At 39.8% G+C, this 19,644-nt stretch overlaps 1 protein-coding gene across 4 annotated transcripts in view; it reads left to right on the top strand.

The window, feature by feature from the left end:
* SHOC2 (SHOC2 leucine rich repeat scaffold protein) overlaps positions 1-19,644 on the top strand; it is a 113,776-nt gene that overhangs the window by 33,239 nt on the left and 60,893 nt on the right. For 2 of the 4 annotated variants that reach the window (XM_060034078.1, XM_060034075.1), the window contains exon 2: positions 8,335-8,399. The exons of the other annotated variants lie outside the window; for them this stretch is intronic. The gene's annotated coding sequence lies outside the window, so the exon portion shown is untranslated. The remainder of the gene's footprint in view (positions 1-8,334; positions 8,400-19,644) is intronic. 4 annotated transcript variants of the gene reach the window in all.

Genomic DNA, 19,644 nt, shown 5'->3' with positions numbered 1-19,644 from the left:
TCATCGGTGATATTGGCCTGTAGTTTTCTTTCTATGTGACATCCTTGTCTGGTTTTGGTATCAAGGTGATGGTGGCCTCGTAGAATGAGTTTGGGTGTGTTCCTCCCTCTGCTATATTTTGGAAGAGTTTGAGAAGGATAGGTGTTAGCTCTTCTCTAAATGTTTGATAGAATTTCGCCTGTGAAGCCATCTGGTCCTGGGCTTTTGTTTGTTGGAAGATTTTTAATCACAGTTTCAATTTCAGTGCTTGTGATTGGTCTGTTCATATTTTCTATTTCTTCCTGATTCAGTCTTGGCAGGTTGTGCATTTCTAAGAATTTGTCCATTTCTTCCAGGTTGTCCATTTTATTGGCATAGAGTTGCTTGTAGTAATCTCTCATGATCTTTTGTATTTCTGCAGTGTCAGGTGTTACTTCTCCTTTTTCATTTCTAATTCTATTGTTTTGAGTCTTCTCCCTTTTTTTCTTGATGAGTCTGGCTAATGGTTTATCAATTTTGTTTATCTTCTCAAAGAACCAGCTTTTAGTTTTATTGATCTTTGCTATTGTTTCCTTCATTTCTTTTTCATTTATTTCTGATCTGATTTTTATGATTTCTTTCCTTCTGCTAACTTTGGGGTTTTTTTGTCCTTCTTTCTCTAATTGCTTTAGGTGCAAGGTTAGGTTGTTTATTCGAGATGTTTCCTGTTTCTTAAGGTAGGATTGTATTGCTATAAACTTCCCTCTTAGAACTGCTTTTGCTGCATCCCATAGGTTTTGGGTTGTCGTGTCTCCATTGTCATTTGTTTCTAGGTATTTTTTAATTTCCTCTTTGATTTCTTCAGTGATCACTTTGTTATTAAGTAGTGTATTGTTTAGCCTCCATGTGTTTGTATATTTTACAGATCTTGTCCTGTAATTAATATCTAGTCTCATAGCGTTGTGGTTGGAAAATATATTTGATACAATTTCAGTTTTCTTAAATTTATCAAGGCTTGATTTGTGACCCAAGTTATGATCTATCCTGGAGAATGTTCCATGAGCACTTGAGAAAAATGTGTATTCTGTTGTTTTTGGATGGAATGTCCTATAAGTATCAATTAAGTCCATCTTGTTTAATGTATCATTTAAAGCTTGTGTTTCCTTATTTATTTTCATTTTGGATGATCTGTCCATTGGTGAAAGTCGGGTGTTAAAGTCCCCTGCTATGAATGTGTTACTGTCGATTTTCCCTTTTATGGCTGTTAGTATTTGCCTTATGTATTGAGGTGCTCCTATGTTGGGTGCGTAATTATTTACAATTGTTATATCTTCTTCTTGGATCGATCCCTTGATCATTATGTAGTGTCCTTTGTCTCTTCTAATAGTCTTTATTTTAAAGTCTATTTTGTGTGATATGAGAATTGCTACTCCAGCTTTCTTTTGGTTTTCATTTGCATGGAAAATCTTTTTCCATCCCCTTACTTTCAGTCTGTATGTGTCTCTGGGTCCGAAGTGGGTCTCTTGTAGACAGCATATATATGGGTCTTGTTTTTGTATCCATTCAGCCAATCTGTGTCTTTTGGTGGGAGCATTTAGTCCATTTGCATTTAAGGTAATTATCGATATGTATGTTCCTATTCCCATTTTCTTAATTGTTTTGGGTTCGTTATTGCAGGTCTTTTCCTTCTCTTGTGTTTCTTGCTTAGAGAAGTTCCTTTAGCATTTGTTGTAAAGCTGGTTTGGTGGTGCTGAACTCTCTCAGCTTTTGCTTGTCTGTAAAGCTTTTAATTTCTCCATCAAATCTGAATGAGATTCTTGCTAGGTAGAGTAATCTTGGTTGCAGGTTTTTCTCCTTCATTACGTTAAGTATGTCCTGCCACTCCCTTCTGGCTTGCAGAGGTTCTGCTGAAAGATCAGCTGTTAACCTTATGGGGATTCCCTTGTGTGTTATTTGTTGTTTTTCCCTTGCTGCTTTTAATATGTTTTCTTTGTATTTAATTTTTGACAGTTTGACTAATATGTGTCTTGGCATATTTCTCCTTGGGTTTATCCTGTATGGGACTCTCTGTGCTTCCTGGACTTGATTAACTATTTCCTTTCCCGTATTAGGGAAGTTTTCAACTATACCCTCTTCAAATATTTTCTCAGTCCCTTTCTTTTTCTCTTCTTCTTCTGGAACCCCTATAATTCGAATGTTGGTGCGTTTAATGTTGTCCCAGAGGTCTCTGAGACTGTCCTCAGTTCTTTTCATTCTTTTTTCTTTATTCTGCTCTGCAGTAGTTATTTCCACTATTTTATCTTCCAGGTCACTTACTCGTTTTTCTGCCTCAGTTATTCTGCTATTGATCCCATCTAGAGTATTTTTAATTTCATTTATTGTGTTGTTCATCATTGTTTGTTTCCTCTTTAGTTCTTCCAGGTCCTTGTTAAATGTTTCTTGCATTTTGTCTATTCTATTTCCAAGATTGGATCATCTTTACTATGATTATTCTGAATTCTTTTTTAGGTAGACTGGCTATTTCCTCTTCATTTGTTAGGTTTGGTGGGTTTTTATCTTGCTCCTTCATCTGCTGTGTGTTTTTCTGTCTTCTCATTTTGCTTATCTCACTGTATTTGGGGTCTCCTTTTTGCAGGCTGCAGGTTCGTAGTTCCTGTTGTGTTTGGTGTCTGTCGCCAGTGGCTAAGGTTGGTTCTGTGGGTTGTGTAGGCTTCCGGGTGGAGGGGACTAGTGCCTGTGTTCTGGTGGATGACGCTGGCTCTTGTCTTTCTGGTGGGCAGGTCCACGTCTGGTGGTGTGTTTTGGGGTGTCTGTGGACTTATTATGATTTTAGGCAGCCTTTCTGCTAATGGGTGGGGTTGTGCTCCTGTCTTGCTAGTTGTTTGGCATAGGGTGTCCAGCACTGTAGCTTGCTGGTCGTTGAGTGAAGCTGGGTGCTGGTGTTGAGATGGAGATCTCTGGGAGATTTTTGCCCTTTGATATTATGTGCAGCTGGGAGGTCTCTTGTGGACCAATGTCCTGAAGTTGGCTCTCCCACTTCAGAGGCACAGCACTGACTCCTGGCTGCAGCACCAAGAGCCTTTCATCCACATAGCTCAGAATAAAAGGGAGAAAAAGTAGAAAGAAAGAATTAGTAGAAAGAAAGAAAGGAAGGAAGGAAAGAAGGAGGGAGGGAGGGAGGAAGGAGGAAAGGAAGGAAAAAAAGAAAGAAGATAAAGTAAAATAAAATACAGTAAGAAAAATATAATGAAGTTATTAAAATAAAAAATAATTATTAAGAAAAAAATTTAAAAAAGAAAAAAAACGGACGGATAGAACCCTAGAACAAATGGTGGAAGCAAAGCTATACAGACAAAATCTCACACAGAAGCATACACATACACACTCACAAAATGAGGAAAAGGGGAAAAAATCTTAAATCTTGTTCTCAAAGTCCACCTCCTCAATTTGGGATGATTCGTTGTCTATTCATGTATTCCACAGATGCAGGGTACATCAAGTTGATTGTGGAGCTTTAATCCGCTGCTTCTGCGGCTGCTGGGAGAGATTTCCCTTTCTCTTCTTTGTTCTCACAGCTCCCAGGGGCTCAGCTTTGGATTTGGCCCCGCCTCTGCGTGTAGGTCGCCGGAGGACGTCTGTTCTTCGCTCAGACAGGACGGGGTTAAAGGAGCAGCTGCTTCGGGGACTCTGGCTCACTCAGGCCAGTGGTGGGGAGGGAGTGGCACGGAGTGCGGGGCGAGCCTGCGGCAGCAGAGGCCAGCATGACGTTGCACCAGCCTGAGGCACGCCGTGTGTTCTCCCGGTGAAGTTGTCCCTGGATCCCGGGACCCTGGCAGTGTCGGCTCCCCGGAAGGGGGGTGTGATAGTGACCTGTGCTTGCACCCAGGCTTCTTGGTGGTGGCAGCAGCAGCAGCTTTAGCGTCTCATGCCTGTCTCTGGGGTCCGCGCTGATAGCCGCGGCTCGCTCCCGTCTGTGGAGCTCCTTTAAGCAGCGCTCCCAGTCCCCTCTCACGCACCAGGAAACAAAGAGGGAAGAAAAAATCTCTTGCCTCTTCGGCGGGTCCAGACCTTTTCCCAGACTGCCTCCCGTCCAGCCACGGTGCACTAACCCCCTGTAGGCTGTGTTCACACCGCCAACTTCAGTCCTCTCCCTGCGCTCAGACCCCAAAGCCCGAGCCTCAGCTCCCAGCCCCGCCCGCCCCGGCGGGTGAGCAGACAAGCCTCTCGGGCTGGTGAGTGCCGGTCGGCACCGATCCTCTGTGCGAGAATCTCTCCACTTTGTCCTCCGCACCCCCGTTGCTGTGTTCTCTTCCGCGGCTCCAAAGCTTCCCCCTCCGCCACTCGCAGTCTCCGTCCGCAAAGGGGCTTCCTAGTGTGTGGAAACCTTTCCTCCTTCACAGCTCCCTCCCACTGGTGCTGGTCCCATCCCTATCCATTTGTCTCTGTTTATTCTTTTTTCTTTTGCCCTACCCAGGTACTTGGGGAGTTTCTTGCCTTTTGGGAGGTCTGAGGTCTTCTGCCAGCGTTCAGTAGGTGTTCTGTAGGAGTTGTTCCACGTGTAGATGTATTTCTGGTGTATTTGTGGGGAGGAAGGTGATCTCTGCATCTTATTCTTCCGCCATCTTCCCCTTGTCTCTAATGTTCCTTATTAAATATAATTTATATTCACTGCTAGTGTTCGAGGGTCTCCTGCAGAGGCGGGAGGTGGCTCTGTTTCACCATGGGGACAAGGACACTGGCAGCAGAAGTTCTGGGAAGTACTCCTTGGCATGAGCCCTCCCAGAGTCTGAATGGGATTGTTTCTTGAATTACTCTGTCTGATCTTTCATTGTTAGTGTATAGCAATGCAACAGATTTCTGTATATTAGTTTTGTAACCTGCAACTTTACCAGATTCATTGATGAGCTCCAGTAGCTTTCTGGTAGCATCTTTAGGATTTTCGATGTGTAGTATCATGTCATCTGCAAACAGTGAGAGTTTTAACTGCTTTTCCAATTTGGATACCTTTTTTTTCTCTGATTGCTGTAGCTAGGATTTCCTAAACGGTGTTGAATAGAAGTGGTGAGAGTGGACATCCTTGTCTTATTCCTGATCTTAGAGGAAATGCTTTTAGCTTTTCACTGTTGAGTATGATGTTATCTGTAGGTTTGTCGTATATGGCCTTTATTATGTTGAGGTATGTCCCCTCTATGCCCACTTTCTGGAGAGTTTTTATCATAAATGGGTGCTAAAGTTTGTCAAAAGCTTTTTCCTGCATCTGTTGAGATGATCATATGGTTTTTATTCTTCAGTTTGTTCATGTGGTGTATCACACTGATCGATTTGCAGATGTTGAAAAATCCCTGCATCCCTGGGATAAATCCCATTTCATCTTGTTGTATGATCCTTTTAATATATTGTTGGATTTGGATTGCTAGTATTTTGTTGAGGATATTTGCATCTGTGTTCATCAGTGATACTGGCCTACAATTTTTTGTTCATGTGGTATCTTTGTCTGGTTTTGGTATCAGGGTGACGGTGGCATCATAGAATGAATTTGGGAGTTTTCGTTCCTTGGAACAGTTTCAGAAGGATAGGTGTTAACTCTCCTCTAAATGTTTGATAGAATTCACCTGTGAAGCTATCAGGTCCTGGACTTCGTTTTTTGGAAGTTTTTAAATCACAGTTTTCAATTTCTATGCTTGTGATTGGTCTGTTCATATTTTTTATTTCTTCCTGGTTCAGTCTTGGGAGATTGTACCTTTCTAAGAAGTTGTCTGTTTCTTTCAGGTTGTCCATTTTATTGGCATACAGTTGCTTGTAGTAGTCTCTTATGGTCCTTTGCATTTCTGTGGTGTCAGTTGTAACTTATTATTCATTTTCAATTTTATTGATTTGAGTCCTCTTCCTTTTTTATTCTTGATGAGTCTGGCTAAAGGTTTATCAAGTTTGTTTTTCTTTTCAAAGAACCAGCTTTTAGTTTCATTGATCTTTACTATTGTTTTCTTTGTCTCTATTTCATTTGTTTTTGCTCTGATCTTTATGATTTCTTCTAGTAACTTCAGGTTTTGATGTTGTTTCTCTAGTTGCTTTAGGTATAAGTTTATGTTGTTAATTTGAGATTTTTCATGTTTCCTGAGGTAAGGTTTTATTGCTATAAACTCCCCTCTTAGAACTGCTTTTGCTGCATCCCATAGGTTTTGGATTGTTGTGCTTTTGTTTTCATTTGTCTCTAGGTATTTTTTGATTTCTTCAGTGATCCATCGGTTGTTTAGTTGCATGTTGTTTAGCCACCACATGTTTGTGCTTTTTACATATTTTTCTTATAGTTTATTTCTAATCTCATAGCATTGAGGTTGGAAAAGGTGCTTGATATGATTTCAATTTTCTTAAATTTACTGAGGCTTGCTTTTTGTGGCCCAGCATGTGGTCAGTCCTGGAGAATGTTCCATGTGCACAGGAGAAGAACGTGTATTCTGTGGCATTTGGATAGAATGCTCTTCTATAAATGTCAATTAAGTCCATGTGGTCTGATGTGTCGTTTAAGGCCTGTGTTTCCTTATTTGATTTTCTGCCTGCATGGTCTGTCCATTGATGGAAGTGGGTTGTTAAAGTCCCCCACTATTGTTGTGTTACTGTTGGTTTCTCCCTTTTTGGCTGTTAGTATTTGCCTTATTTATTGAGGTGCTCCTATGTTGGGTGCATATATATTTACAATTGTTATATCTTGTTGTTGGACTGATCTCTTGATCATTATGTAGTATCCTTCTTTGTCTCTTTAACAGTCTTTATTTTAAAGTCTATTTTGTCTGAAATGAGTATTGCTATTCTAGCTTTCTTTTGATTTCCATTTGCATATAGTACCTTCTTCCATCCCCTCACTTTCAGTCTGTATGTGTCCCTAGGTCTGAAGTGGGTCTCCTGTAGACAGTATATATACAGGTCTTGTTTTTGTATCTATTCTTTGTGTTTTGGGTGGAGCATTTAATTCGTTTACATTTAAGGTAATTATTGATATGTATGTTCCTATTGCCATATTCTTAATTGTTTGGGTTTGTTTTTGTAGGTCTTTTTTCTTCCTTTCCTCTTTTTTCTGCGGTACACGGGCCCCTCACTGTTGTGGCCCCTCCCGCTGTGGAGCACAGGCTCTGGACGCGCAGGCCCAGTGGCCACGGCCCACGGGCCCAGCCGCTCCGCGGCATGTGAGATCGTCCCAGACCAGGGCGCGAACCCATGTCCTCTGCATCAGCAGGCGGACTCTCAACCACTGCGCCACCAGGGAAAACCCCTTCCTTTCCTCTTTTGTTTTCTTCTCTTGTGGTTTGATGACCATCTTTAGTGTTGTGTTTGGGTGGCTTTTTCTCCTTTTGTGTGTGTATCTGTTGTAGTTTTGGGGTTTGCTGTTTCCATGAGGTTTTGATATAGCAGTCTGTATATGTACAAGGTTTGCTAAAGTTGCTGGACTCTTCCTGCCTAGAGAAGTTCGTCTAGCATTTATTGCAAAGCTGGTCTGGTAATGCTGAATTTTCTCAGTTTTTGCTTGTCTGTAAAGCTTTTGATTTCTCTGTCAAATCTGAATGAGAGCCTTGCTACATAGAGTATTCTGGTTGTAGCTTCTTCCCTTTCATCACTTTAAATATATTGTACCACTCCCTTCAGCCCTGCAGAGTTTATGCTGAGAAATCAGCTGATAACCTTATGGGAATTCCCTTGTGTCTTATTTGTTGTTTTCCCCTGTTGCTTTTAATATATTTTGTCTTTAATTTTTGTCATTTAGATTACTATGTGTCTTGGCATGTTCCTCCTTGGGTTTATCCTGCCTGGTACTGTCTGTGCTTCCTGGACTTGGGTGATTGTTTCCTTCCCCATATTAGAGATGTTTTCAGCTGTTACGTCTTCAAATATATTTTCAGGTCCTTTCTCTCACTCTTCTCCTTCTGGGACCCTTATAATGTAAATGTTGGTGTGTTTTAATGTCCCAGAGGTCTCTTAGATATTCTTCATTTCTTTTCATTGTTTTTTCTTTATTCTGTTCAGCAGTGATTTCTACCATTGTGTCTTCCAGGTCACTTATCCATTTTTCTGCCTCAGTTATTCTGCTATTGATACCTTCTAGTGTATTTTTCACTTCGGTTACTGTATTGTTCATCTGTTCTTTTGTTCTTTTAGGTCTTTGTTAAACATTTCTTGCATCTTCTTGATCCTTGCCTCCATTTTTTTCCCAAGCTTCTGGATCATCTTCACTATCATTATTCTGAATTCTTTTTCTGGAAGGTTGCCTATCTCCACTTCACTTAGTTGTTTTTCTGGGGTTTTATCTTGTTCCTTCATGTGGGACATATTCCTCTGCTGTTTCATTTTGTCTAACTTTCTATAATTGTGGTTTTTGTTCCCCAGGCTGCAGGATTGTAGTTCTTCTTGCTTCTGCTGTGTGCCCTCTGGTGGATGAAGCTATCTAAGAGGTTTGTGCAAGCTTCCTGACTGGGAGGAAGGGGTGGTGGGTGGAGCCTGGGTCTTGTCCCTCTGGTGGGTAGGGCTGTGCTCAGTAAAACTTTAACCCACTTGTCTGCTGATGGGTGTGGCTGTGTTCCCTCCCTGTTGGTTGTTTGGCCTGAGGCGACCCAGCACTGGTGCCTACAGGCTGTTTGGTGGGGCTCATGGTGGCCTCCGGGAGGTGAGGGTCTCAAGCCAATGAGTACTTCCCAGAACTACTGCTGCCAGTGTCTTTGTCCCCGCAGTGAGCCACAACCACCCTCTGCCTCTGCAGGAGATCCTCCAATACTAGCAGTTAGGTCTGGCCCAGTCTCTTAAGAGGTCACTGCTTTTTTCCCCTGGGTCCTGGTTCACACGAGACTTTGTGTGTGCCCTCCAGGAGTGGAGTTTCTGTTTTCCCCAGTCCTGTGGAAATCCTGTGATCAAATCCTGCTGGTCTTCAAAGCCAGATTCTCTGGCGGGGACTCCTCCCATTGCCAGACCCCCAGGCAACTGGGAAGCCTGACATGGGGCTCAGATCTTTCAGTCCAGTGGGAGAACTTCTGTAGAATAATTGTTTTCCAGTTTGTGGGTTGCCCACCCATGGGTATGGGATTTGATTTCATCGCAGTTGCACCCCTCCTACTGTCTTGTCGTGGCTTATTCTTTGTCTTTGGATGTAGGGTATCTTTTTTGGTAGGTTCTAGCATTTTTTTCTGTGGATGGTTGTTCAACAGTTAGTTGTGATTCTGGTGTTCTCATAAAAAAGGGTGAGTGCACATCCTTCTACTCTGCTATCTTGAGCTAATTCTGGAAGGAATTTTCTGTTTTTTTGTCTTGTTTTTATTGTTTACCATCTCTTCTGAGATCTGTTTCTGTTGCTTCCTTTAGGTGTAGTGATTTATTTTTCCATTGGGTAGTATAACCTTGCCGCAGTGGCTCCTTGTGCAAATACAGAAGTTTTCATACTGTAAATACCTAGAAGTAGAATTGATAGATCAAATGGGTTTACCTGGACATTTTCTAATTCATCAAATTTTTGCCATGTTACTCTCCAAAGTCGTTTTGACAATTGATACTTTTACCAGCAGAGTGTGAGTTCTCACAGCTCCACTTTCTCCCATGTTGGTTTTAGCAGACTTTTTCACCTGCTAACCTGATGGCAGTTACAGCTTTTCATATTTCTCTAATTATTAGTGCTATTGAGTATTTAATGGACTTTTAAATATCTCCTGTGAATTGCCTGCCCACTTCTTAGTGCAGTATTTGCCTTTTCTTAGAAATCTGCTAAGTTTTTTATGTTTTCTAGACTCAAATCCTTTTTTAGAAATGAGTTACAAAGATCTGTTCCTAGTCTGTAGCATGTTCTTTTGTTTCTATTATTTCTAATTAACATTTTAAAAGTTGTTAAATGTTCACAAACTTAGAAGTTTGGAGTTCAGTAAAATAACCTGTTTTTTCCCAAATTAATTGAGAGTAAGATGTTCATCTGATGCTCCATCATCCCTGAGTATTTTAGCAGCAGTTCTCTATCCTTTTGGCCTAAGAACAACTTTACAGTCTTAAAAAATTATTTGGAAGTTTAGAACTTATTTATATAACGGTTATATTTACTCATATTTACTATATTAGAAATTAAAATTAAGGAATTTAAAAATTAATTTTTAAAAGACATATTACATGTAATATAAATAAAAACTTCTATGAAAAATAACTACTTTTCAAAACAGGTGGATTTGTTTCACATTTTTTGCAAATTTCCTTAATGTCTTCCTTAACAGATAATGGCTGAATTCTCATAATTGTTTCAATCAGTTGCAATATGTTATTTTGGCTGAAGAATATGAAGAAAATCAGTCCTCAAACATATATGTAGTTGGAATATTTTAATATCCTTTTCAGATAATTGAAGATATTCAATGATAACTAGTTTAAAATGGCAGTGATAAATAACTTCTTGAAGATTAACTGCAATGTAGAATTTAAACCTATATTAATGAACTTTTTCCCCCTAACTTTTTTTTTTTTTTTTTTTTTCCAGGGGTTTCTGAATTTTTTTTTTTTTTTTTTTAACATCTTTATTGGGGTATAATTACTTTACAATGGTGTGTTAGTTTCTGCTTTATAACAAAGTGAATCAGTTATACATATACATATGTTCCCATATCTCTTCCCTCTTGCGTCTCCCTCCCTCCCACCCTCCCTATCCCACCCCTCCAGGCTGTCACAGAGCACCGAGCCAATATCCCCGTGCCATGCGGCTGCTTCCCTCTAGCTATCTACCTTACTACGTTTGTTAGTGTGTATATGTCCATGACTCTCTCTCGCCCCGTCACAGCTTCCCCCTAACTTTTTATTTAGAAATAATGATAGACTCATAGGAAGTTGCAAAAATAACACTTCACTTAGCATCCCTTAATGTTAGCATCTTATATAATTGGAGTACAATATGAAAACCAGGAGATTGACATTGATACTATACGGGACTATAAGACCATATTCTGTTTTTTGCCTTTCTTTTTAGGTGTTTTTGTGTGTGTCTATGATTCTGCATGTTTTTATCCCATGTATAGGTTCACAGTTAAGATATGGAATGGTTTCATCACCTCAAAGGAACTCTCCCTCCCTACCTTGTCCTTATCCCCTGAAAATTCCTGTTCCATTCTCCATCTGTATAGTTTCATCAGTTCAAAAAATGTTGCATAAATTGAATTATAAAGTATGTAAACTTTTCAGATTGACCTTTTCATTAAACTTAATAGCCTTGAGATCCAGCCAGGTTGTTGCATATATCAGTAGCTCATTCCTTTTTTTGCTGAGTAGTGTTACCTTGTGTGAATGTACCAGAGTTTAACCATTCACTCACCAAAGGACTTTTGGATTGATTCCTTTTTTGGGTGGGTGGGGGGATTACAAATAAATGGTATGAACATTGGTGTACAGGGTTTTTTAAAAAATATATTATTTATTTATTTGGCTGTGCAGGGTCTTAGTTGCAGCACGCCGGTTCTTCGTTGCTCTGTGCAGGATCTTCATTGCTGCGTGCAGGATCTTTAGTTGCGGCATGCAAGATATTTAGTTGCGGCATGTGGAATCTTTAGTTGCAGCACGTGAGATGTTTAGTTGTGGCATGTGGGATCTTTTAGTTGCGGCATGTGGGATCTTTTAGTTGCGGCACGTGGGATCTAGTTCCCTGACCAGAGATTGAACCCAGGCCCCCTGCATTGGGAGCGCGGAGTATTTTATTTATTTATAATTTTGGTTGCATTTGGTCTTTGTTGCTGCGTGTGGGCTTTCTCTAGTTGCGGTGAGCTGGGGCTACGCTTCATTGAGGTGCACGGGCTTCTCATTGCGGTGGCTTTTCTTGTTGAGCATGGGCTCTAGGCGCGTGGGCTCAGTAGTTGTGGCGCATGGGCTTAGTTGCTTCTGTGGCATGTGGGATCTTTCCAGACCAGGGCTCGAACCCATGTCCCCTGCATTGGCCGGCAGATTCTTAAACACTGGGGAGTGCAGAGTCTTAATCACTGGACCGCCAGGGAAGTCCCAGTCTACAGGTTTTTTGTGTGAGCACAAGTTTTCATTTTTCTGAGGTAAATGCCGAAGAGTGAAATGCTGGATTATATGGTAGGTATATGTACCATATACATATTAGTTATACGTTATAACTAATTAGTTATAAGTAATCACTAAACTATTTTTTCAGAATTTTTGTATTCACCTCTGTTTTACCTTCCCACCAGCAGTATATAACATATTTGGCTTCTCTGCATTCTTGTCCGCATTTAATGTTATTACTATTTTTTATTTATTTAAGGTGCTCTGACAGAGTGTAGTAATATTTCATTGTGGTTTTAATTTTCATTTCCCTAATAGCTAATGATGTTGAACACCTTACTTGTGCTATTTGCCATATGTATCTGCTCTTTGGTGAAATGTTTACACCTCTCTTTTGCCCATTTTCCAGTTGGGTTGTTTTTTTAATGTTGAGTTTTGAGAGTTCTTTATGTGTTTAGATGTAAGACCTTTGTTGAATATGAGGTTTTCACATATTTTCTCCCATAGCTTGTCTTTCCATCCTCTTAACAGGGTCTTTTGCAGTGCAAAATTTTAAATTTTTAATGAAGTTCAGTTTATCAATCTTTTTCTTTTATGGGTTGTACTTTTGGTGTCATGCCTGTGAGATCTTCACCTGGCTCTAGGTCCCAAAGATTTTCTCATTTCTTTACTTCTCCAAGTTTTACAGGTTTACATTTTATATCTAAAAATATCATAATTTTGAGTTAGCTTTTATTTAATTAATTTTAAATTAATTGAATTAATTTTTGTACAGTGTGAGATTTAGATTGAGGTTCTTTTTTTATTTTTCTCCTTCCTCCCTCCCTCCTCCCTCCCTCCTCCTCCTCCTCTCCTGTCCTCTCTCTCCTCTCCTCTTTTCTTTTCCTTTTGGCCTATGGATGTTCAGCTTTTCCAGTGCCAACCTGTGGACTTTTCATTCCATTACAATATGGCTCATTCATTTGTCTTGTAATTTGAGTGGCTCTGTTACCCATTTGTGATTTTCGAATCATCATAAATTAGTCAACTGGAAAATACTGTTTTATTGAGTTATGTAGATTTCCTCAATGTTGGCACACTTTATAGTACAATATTTTAAACATCCACATTTGTTAATAATGCCACTGATCTCATCAGAAAAGTCTTCAAAGGGCTTCCCTGGTGGCGCAGTGGTTGAGAGTCCGCCTGCCGATGCAGGGGACGCGGGTTCGTGCCCCGGTCCGGGAGGATCCCACATGCTGCGGAGGGGCTGGGCCCGTGAGCCATGGCCGCTGAGCCTGTGCGTTTGGAGCCTGTGCTCCGCAATGGGAGAGGCCACAACAGTGAGAGGCCCGTGTACCACAAAAAAAAAAAAGAAAGAAAAGTCTTTAAATACTGAGTAGCTTTTCAAGCTCATGATAAGAAGATACGTGTTTTCCAAAGTTCTGATTTTTGTTTTAACTCTAATTTTGTCATTGGCAACAAATATTCTCAGTTGTTTTATGTGAAGTGATGGGCTCACTTGCTTCATTTTTAAGAAAATGTCTGCCAAATACCTGGGTCTGCAGAGCTATGTATTCTCCTTATCTGGCTCAGGTTTGATAGTCCACATCAGGCTACTTCTAGTAACACCTTCCTTGGCTTACAGGGGCTCTGACTTCCTTTGCTAGGGAATTGGACACCCTCTTGTGTGGACACTCTTCTCATCTGCTTGGGATTCTAATTCCCTTTGTGGTTTCTTCATAGATTGTTTTAGGAATGTGGTTTTTAATTTCTACATATTTGTGAATTTTTCAGATTTCTTTCTTTTGTTGATTTTTAATTTTATTACTTTGTGGTTGGAGAATGTATTTTCCATTTTACTTACAGAAACTTAAAGTTTTACGTTCCAAAATATAGTTTGTTCTAGAGAATGTTTTCTGTTCACTTGAGAAGAGTGTGAATATTCTGCTGTTGTTTGGTGGAGTATTGATAAATGTCTCTTAGGCCTAGTTGGCTTATAGTGTTGTTCAGGTCTTCTATTTCCTTGTTGATATGTCTAGTTGTTCTACCCAGTATTGAAAGTAGGGTATTGAAGTCACTATTATTGTTGAATCATCTGTTTTTTCCCTTCAATTCTGTGAGTTTTCATTTAATATATTTTGATGCTCTGTTAGGTGCATATGTGTTTGTAATTGTTTTATCTGCTTGATGGATTTACCCTTCTATTGTTATAAAATGTCCCTTGTCTTTAGTAATAATTTTTGTCTTAAAGTCTGTTTTGTCTGGTTAGTATTGGTGTGGTATACCTTTTTTCATCATTTTACTTTCAATCTATTCATGTGTTTTAATCTAAACTGTTATCCCTTGTAGACAGCATACAGTTGGATCACTTTTTTTTTAATCCATTCTACGAACTAATGGCTTTTAAATTGAGGGTTTAATATTATCTATTTACATTTAGTTATTGATAAGGTAGAATTTGCACCCTGCTACTTTGTTTTCTGTGTGTCACATGTTTTTTGTTTCTCTTTTCCTCCATCACTGTCTTCTTCTGTGTTAGATATTTTTTAGAGTACTTTTAAAATTCTTTTGTCATTTTTTAGTGGCTGTCCTACAATTAACATATTAAGTCATAAGAATCTAGTTTGGATTAAACCACGTTAATTTCAACAGTCTACTTAAACATTGTGCCTATATAGCTAGCTCCACTCCTCCCCCCACCTTTTGCTGTTACTGTCATACAGAATTACATCTTCGTACATTGTGTGCCCATCAACACATTTATAATTACTGCTTTGTGCAGTTCTCTTAAATTGGATAGGAGAAAAAAGCTATGGGCAAGAAATACATTTATAGTGTCTTTTATATTTATTTTTGTAGTTACTTTTGCCAGTGCTCTTTCTTTATTTGTATTCGAGTTATTGTCTAGTGCCCTTCCATTTCAGCCTGAAGGACTCACATTAGCACTTCTTGTAGGGCAGGTCTGCAACAAATTCTTTTAGTTTTTGCTTATCTGGGAATGTTTTAATTTTACCTTTATTGAAGGGTAGTTTTGCTGCATATAGAATTCTTGACATTTTTTGTTTATTTGGTTTTCCTTTCAGAACTTTGAGTATGTCTTCCCACTGCCTTTGGCCTCCATATTTTCTGAAAAGAAATGACTTGTGGAAGTGACTGTTAATCTTCTTATGTCTCATACATGATGAGTTGCTTCTCTTGCTGCTTTCAAGATTTATTTTTTTTGTCTTTGTCATTTAGCAGTTGGTAAGGATGTGCCTATGTGTAGATCTCTTTAAGTTTATTCTGCTTGGAGTTTGTTCAGCTTCTTGGAGGTGTAGATTAATGTTTTTCTTCAAAACTTGGAAGGAAATTTTTGGCCCTTACTTCTTCCAGTATTTCTGCCACCTTCTCTCGTCTCCTTCCAGGACTCTATTTATGTGTATTGTTATTTAAAATGTTCACTTGATGGTGTGCGCAGATCTCTGATGCTCTGTGTATTTTTCTTCATTCTTTTTTCTTTCTATTCCTTCTGTCTCTTTTCTTTCTATTCCTCAATGGATAATATCAGTTGACCTATTTTGAGTTCATTGTTTCTTCTGCTTGCTTATATCAGCTGTTGAACCTTTCTAGAGAATTTTTCATTTCTAGAGTTCAAAGTTATTGTACTTTGAACTCTAGAATTTTATTTTTTGTTTTTTTGTTTTTTTTGTGTGTTTTTTTGCAGTACGCAGGCCTCTCACTATTGTGGCCTCTCCTGCTGAGGAGCACAGGCTCCGGACACGCAGGCTCAGTGGCCATGGCTCACGGGCCCAGCCACTCTGCGGCATGTGGGATCTTCCCGGACCGGGGCACGAACCCATGTCCCCTGCATCGGCAGGTGGACTCTCAACCACTGCGCCACCAGGGAAGCCCTAGAATTTAATATTTTTAGTAACTTTTTTTCTCTTTATTCACATTCGCTGTTTGGTGAGACATTTTTCTCTTGCCTTCTTTTAGTTCTATAGACATGTTTTCTTTTAGCTCATATTTAAAATAGCTGGCTTAAAGTCATTGTCTAGTAAGTCCAACATCTGAATTTCCTTAGGGACAGTTTCTGTTGTTTGCTTTTCTTCCTGTGTTTGGGCCATTCTTTCTTATTTCTTTGCCTATCTTGTAATTTTTTATTGAGAAACTATGGACATTTAAAATACTAAATGTACATTTAAATAACGTGAGCATCTTAGATAGCATAAAAATGTCCAAATAACGGACACTTTAAATAACAAAATGTGGTAATTATGGAAATTAGATTTTGCCCCCTTTCTGGGGGTGTTTATTGTTCCTGCTTATTGTGGTTGCTGTTGGTGTAGTAACTTTGTGAACTAATTCTGTTTCATGTGGCCAGTGAAGTCACTATTTGGTTAGCTTAGTGGTTGGCTAATGATTGGGCAGAGATTTCTTTAAATGCCTGCAACCAGTAAATCTCCCAGTCTTTGCCAAAGACCTCTGTGTGTATTAGGGCATACCTTCAGCACTCATCCAGGCAGTTAACTGCCTTAGCTGTTGCTTTCTGCTTGTACACAGCTCCAAAGTTAGTTTGTCAAAAGTGATACCTTAGGGCCTTCTCAGGTCTTGCTGAGTGTACACACAGCTCTAGCCATGCACATAGCATTAAGTGTGTACATAAGCTTCTAGATTCCCAGGAACGTGGGAGCTTTTCAAAGTTCCTATGATATCTCATTCTGAGATATTCCTTTCAATCTTTTTGATTAGTCTGTTTGCCCCAACTGTTGTTCACTGCCTTAAGCAACTGTGAGGATAAAATACTCGCCTGTAATTGTTTTCAACAAACGTCCTCTTGGGGAAAAGGTCTTTTGCACTGAGTAAGTTCTGAGTTAAGTCAAATACAGGTAGTGTTGCAAATGGGGTCTTTCCAGGAGCCACCAGACAGGTCAAATAGTGATAATTCGGAGGGGCTGTTGGTGAATGAAGCTTTGAATGAGCTCCAGCTTTGTTCTGTTCCGTCTGGTGTCTGCTAAGCTGAGCTGGGAATGTGGACTGTAATTTTTCAAGGCTGTCATGGATTTGGAGAGCAGGGGAAGGGGCTAGGGCAAGTTAAAATGTCACAAAGCTTGTTGTTCTTACTGAGATCCTTTCTTCCTTTTTGTAAATGCATCCTGGGTACAAGCTCTTGGCTAATTTTGAGAGTTCTGATAGAGTTTATTCCAACTGTTTTTGTCATTTTCCTTGCTGTTTTTATGGAGGAGAGAATTTTCAGAGTTACTTACTGTACTGTTTTCTCTGATGTCACCTCCACTTGGCTTTGACATCCTGTGCTGACAGGCCTCCATGTTTGGAAGTCCTCCCAAACCTCCACCCCCCACCTCACCCAGACTTTGACTCCCCCTGTCAGACCACTCTGCATAGATGACCTCTTCACCTTGCTTGGACTCGTAACTTTCCATGCCATGCCACCTACCCCTTAACCACTCACCCCTCCATGTAGACATGGTCCTCACCATTCTTAGATTCCAGTATCGCACACTGGTTTGTCACCACCTGTGGATGCTCTTCTTGTCCCAATAAGACTCTGATTCTCCATGCTGAGCCATCTCCCTATGAGGATACCCATCCCCACCTCACTTGAACTCTAATACCTCTTGTGTGTTACCAGTACATGTTGATATCCACCCTGTCCTGCTCAGGCTCTGATACCCTATACTGAGCTGCCTCTTGTGGGATTGTCTTTCACATCTCACCCAGGCTCTGCAATCCAAGATGCAGTGGGTCTTCTATACTTATACCTCTTCAATCTGCTTGGGCTATGACTCTTTCTGCTGTGGGACATTTTGATTTGTCACCTCCCACGATCACTCGGGTGGATGCCCAACTTGCTCTGCAACATTCAGTTGCTTTAGTATTGAGTTGTTCAGGATGCAGAATAGATGTGCTTAATTTTTTGACACTCAACAATGTTATTACAGATTTACTAAAGAAATAAGAAAAACACAGATCCTAAAAGGAACAGAGAGAATATATAAAAGACAAGTATACTGCTGTTGTGAAAGTTAACAAGAATTTGAGGTGTAAAGATTTACCTAGGAACTTAAAATAAAACCAGTAATTTTTTTAAAATTCATGTTATATAGTGACAGACATTCATAAGAGCTCCTCCCAGGAGGAGGAGGCTAGATACCTAGCCTAATCAGAAGAATGTAGGAAAGACTTTCTGGCAAAAGTGATTCCCAGAAGTCTCAAGAGATGTTTATGGGTTCATCTGGAAAGGTGGTACTTGGAAAAGGAACAGATGTGAACGGGGAAGACGTACAAGCAGAGGAGCAAACAGCAAGAGTATAGGTATGGACACAGGAAGCAGTACCTTCTGTTCAGGAAATAGAATACTGATGAGGATAGTGTATACAGGGTATGGCCAGGGAGACTAGGGAGTAAATGTGGAGAGGAGGAAAAGATCATCCCCACAGAAGGAGCAGTCCGAGCAAAGATATGGTTATATGAAAGCATTTTAAGCCTACTGTGTCAATAGTATGGTAAGACTGGAATGGAGAGTGTATTAAGGGTGCAAAAGGTAAACATGGAAAAGATAGATTGGAGCCTGATTATGGAGAAACCTAATGTGTGTTTATACATATGTGTAGGTATATGTATGTGTACTTATTTGTGTGTGTGTTGAGTAGGGGAGTGGCTTCAAATCAGTGATTTAGCCTGAAGATGCTTAGTCTGGCATCACTGGTTGGGATGGAGAAGGGGTTGCTGTTTAGAATTTAGAGTCAGGGAGATGAATTTGGAATCTTACGTAATAGCTTAGTGAAGGTTAAGAATATGGTAAGAGTTGTGGGGATTGGGCACAATAAGAAGTAACACGGAGTTTGAGACGCTTGGGAATTGATCATTCGAGGAAGCCAGAGGGAAAAGAAATAGAAAAAGCTAAAACTTGGTGTAGAGATTGGATTATTGTTTAGGATTTAAAATTAAAACTGTGAAGAGGTAATTGGTTTAAGAAATGCTGGGATGGTCAAAGGAGAAATTATCAGCAAGCTCAGCTCCAAAAGTGGGACTTGTGACCCAAGTTGTTAAGATGTTAAGAATTGATTGATTGGCAGCTCTGGAGTGTAAGAGTCTTACATTGTGAGGACACATGGGAAAATGACTGAGCCTGAAGGCAGTGAACACAAAGGAGAATGCAATACAGAACTCTAGTGGGTAGAGGGGAGAAGTGTTTGGAACTTTAGTGACTTGAGAATGGCATGAGAAAAGGCTAAGTTTATTTAAACCTTAGGCCTCATGTATAATATGGACAGTAGAGATTTGATATAATCAGTGGAAGGTTAAAAACTGAGAGGATAAACCAACATGAAGCCAGTGACTTATGATTAAGGGCTAGTTAACACCAAAAGACTAAGAGTGTTCCACTTATGAGACTTTGTTCCCCTTACATAAAGGAAACAGTAAGTTGTGGATTTCAGTATGTTGCTCCCTTTGTGTGTCAAGCAGGTTTCAGCTAATGTTACTATTTTGTTAGGTTTCCCAGAGATTTCTACTTGCTGTTATAGGATGAAAAAAATTAAGGAATATATGAATTGGAATGTTTTCATTTTTTAAAAATTGAGCATATCAGTTCATTATAATTCAGCATTGTTCTTTTTCTCCTTTTGCATTAGTCTGCTTTGCTTACTTATTAGTACAATATGTTGCTAGTTTAATTTTATCTTTTATGCATGG

The sequence above is a fragment of the Delphinus delphis genome, chromosome 16 (assembly GCF_949987515.2).
Source record: "Delphinus delphis chromosome 16, mDelDel1.2, whole genome shotgun sequence".
Classification (NCBI taxonomy): Eukaryota; Metazoa; Chordata; class Mammalia; order Artiodactyla; family Delphinidae; genus Delphinus; species Delphinus delphis.
The sequence above is the reverse complement of the archived record's forward strand: the minus strand, read 5'-3'. Positions and strand labels throughout refer to the sequence as shown.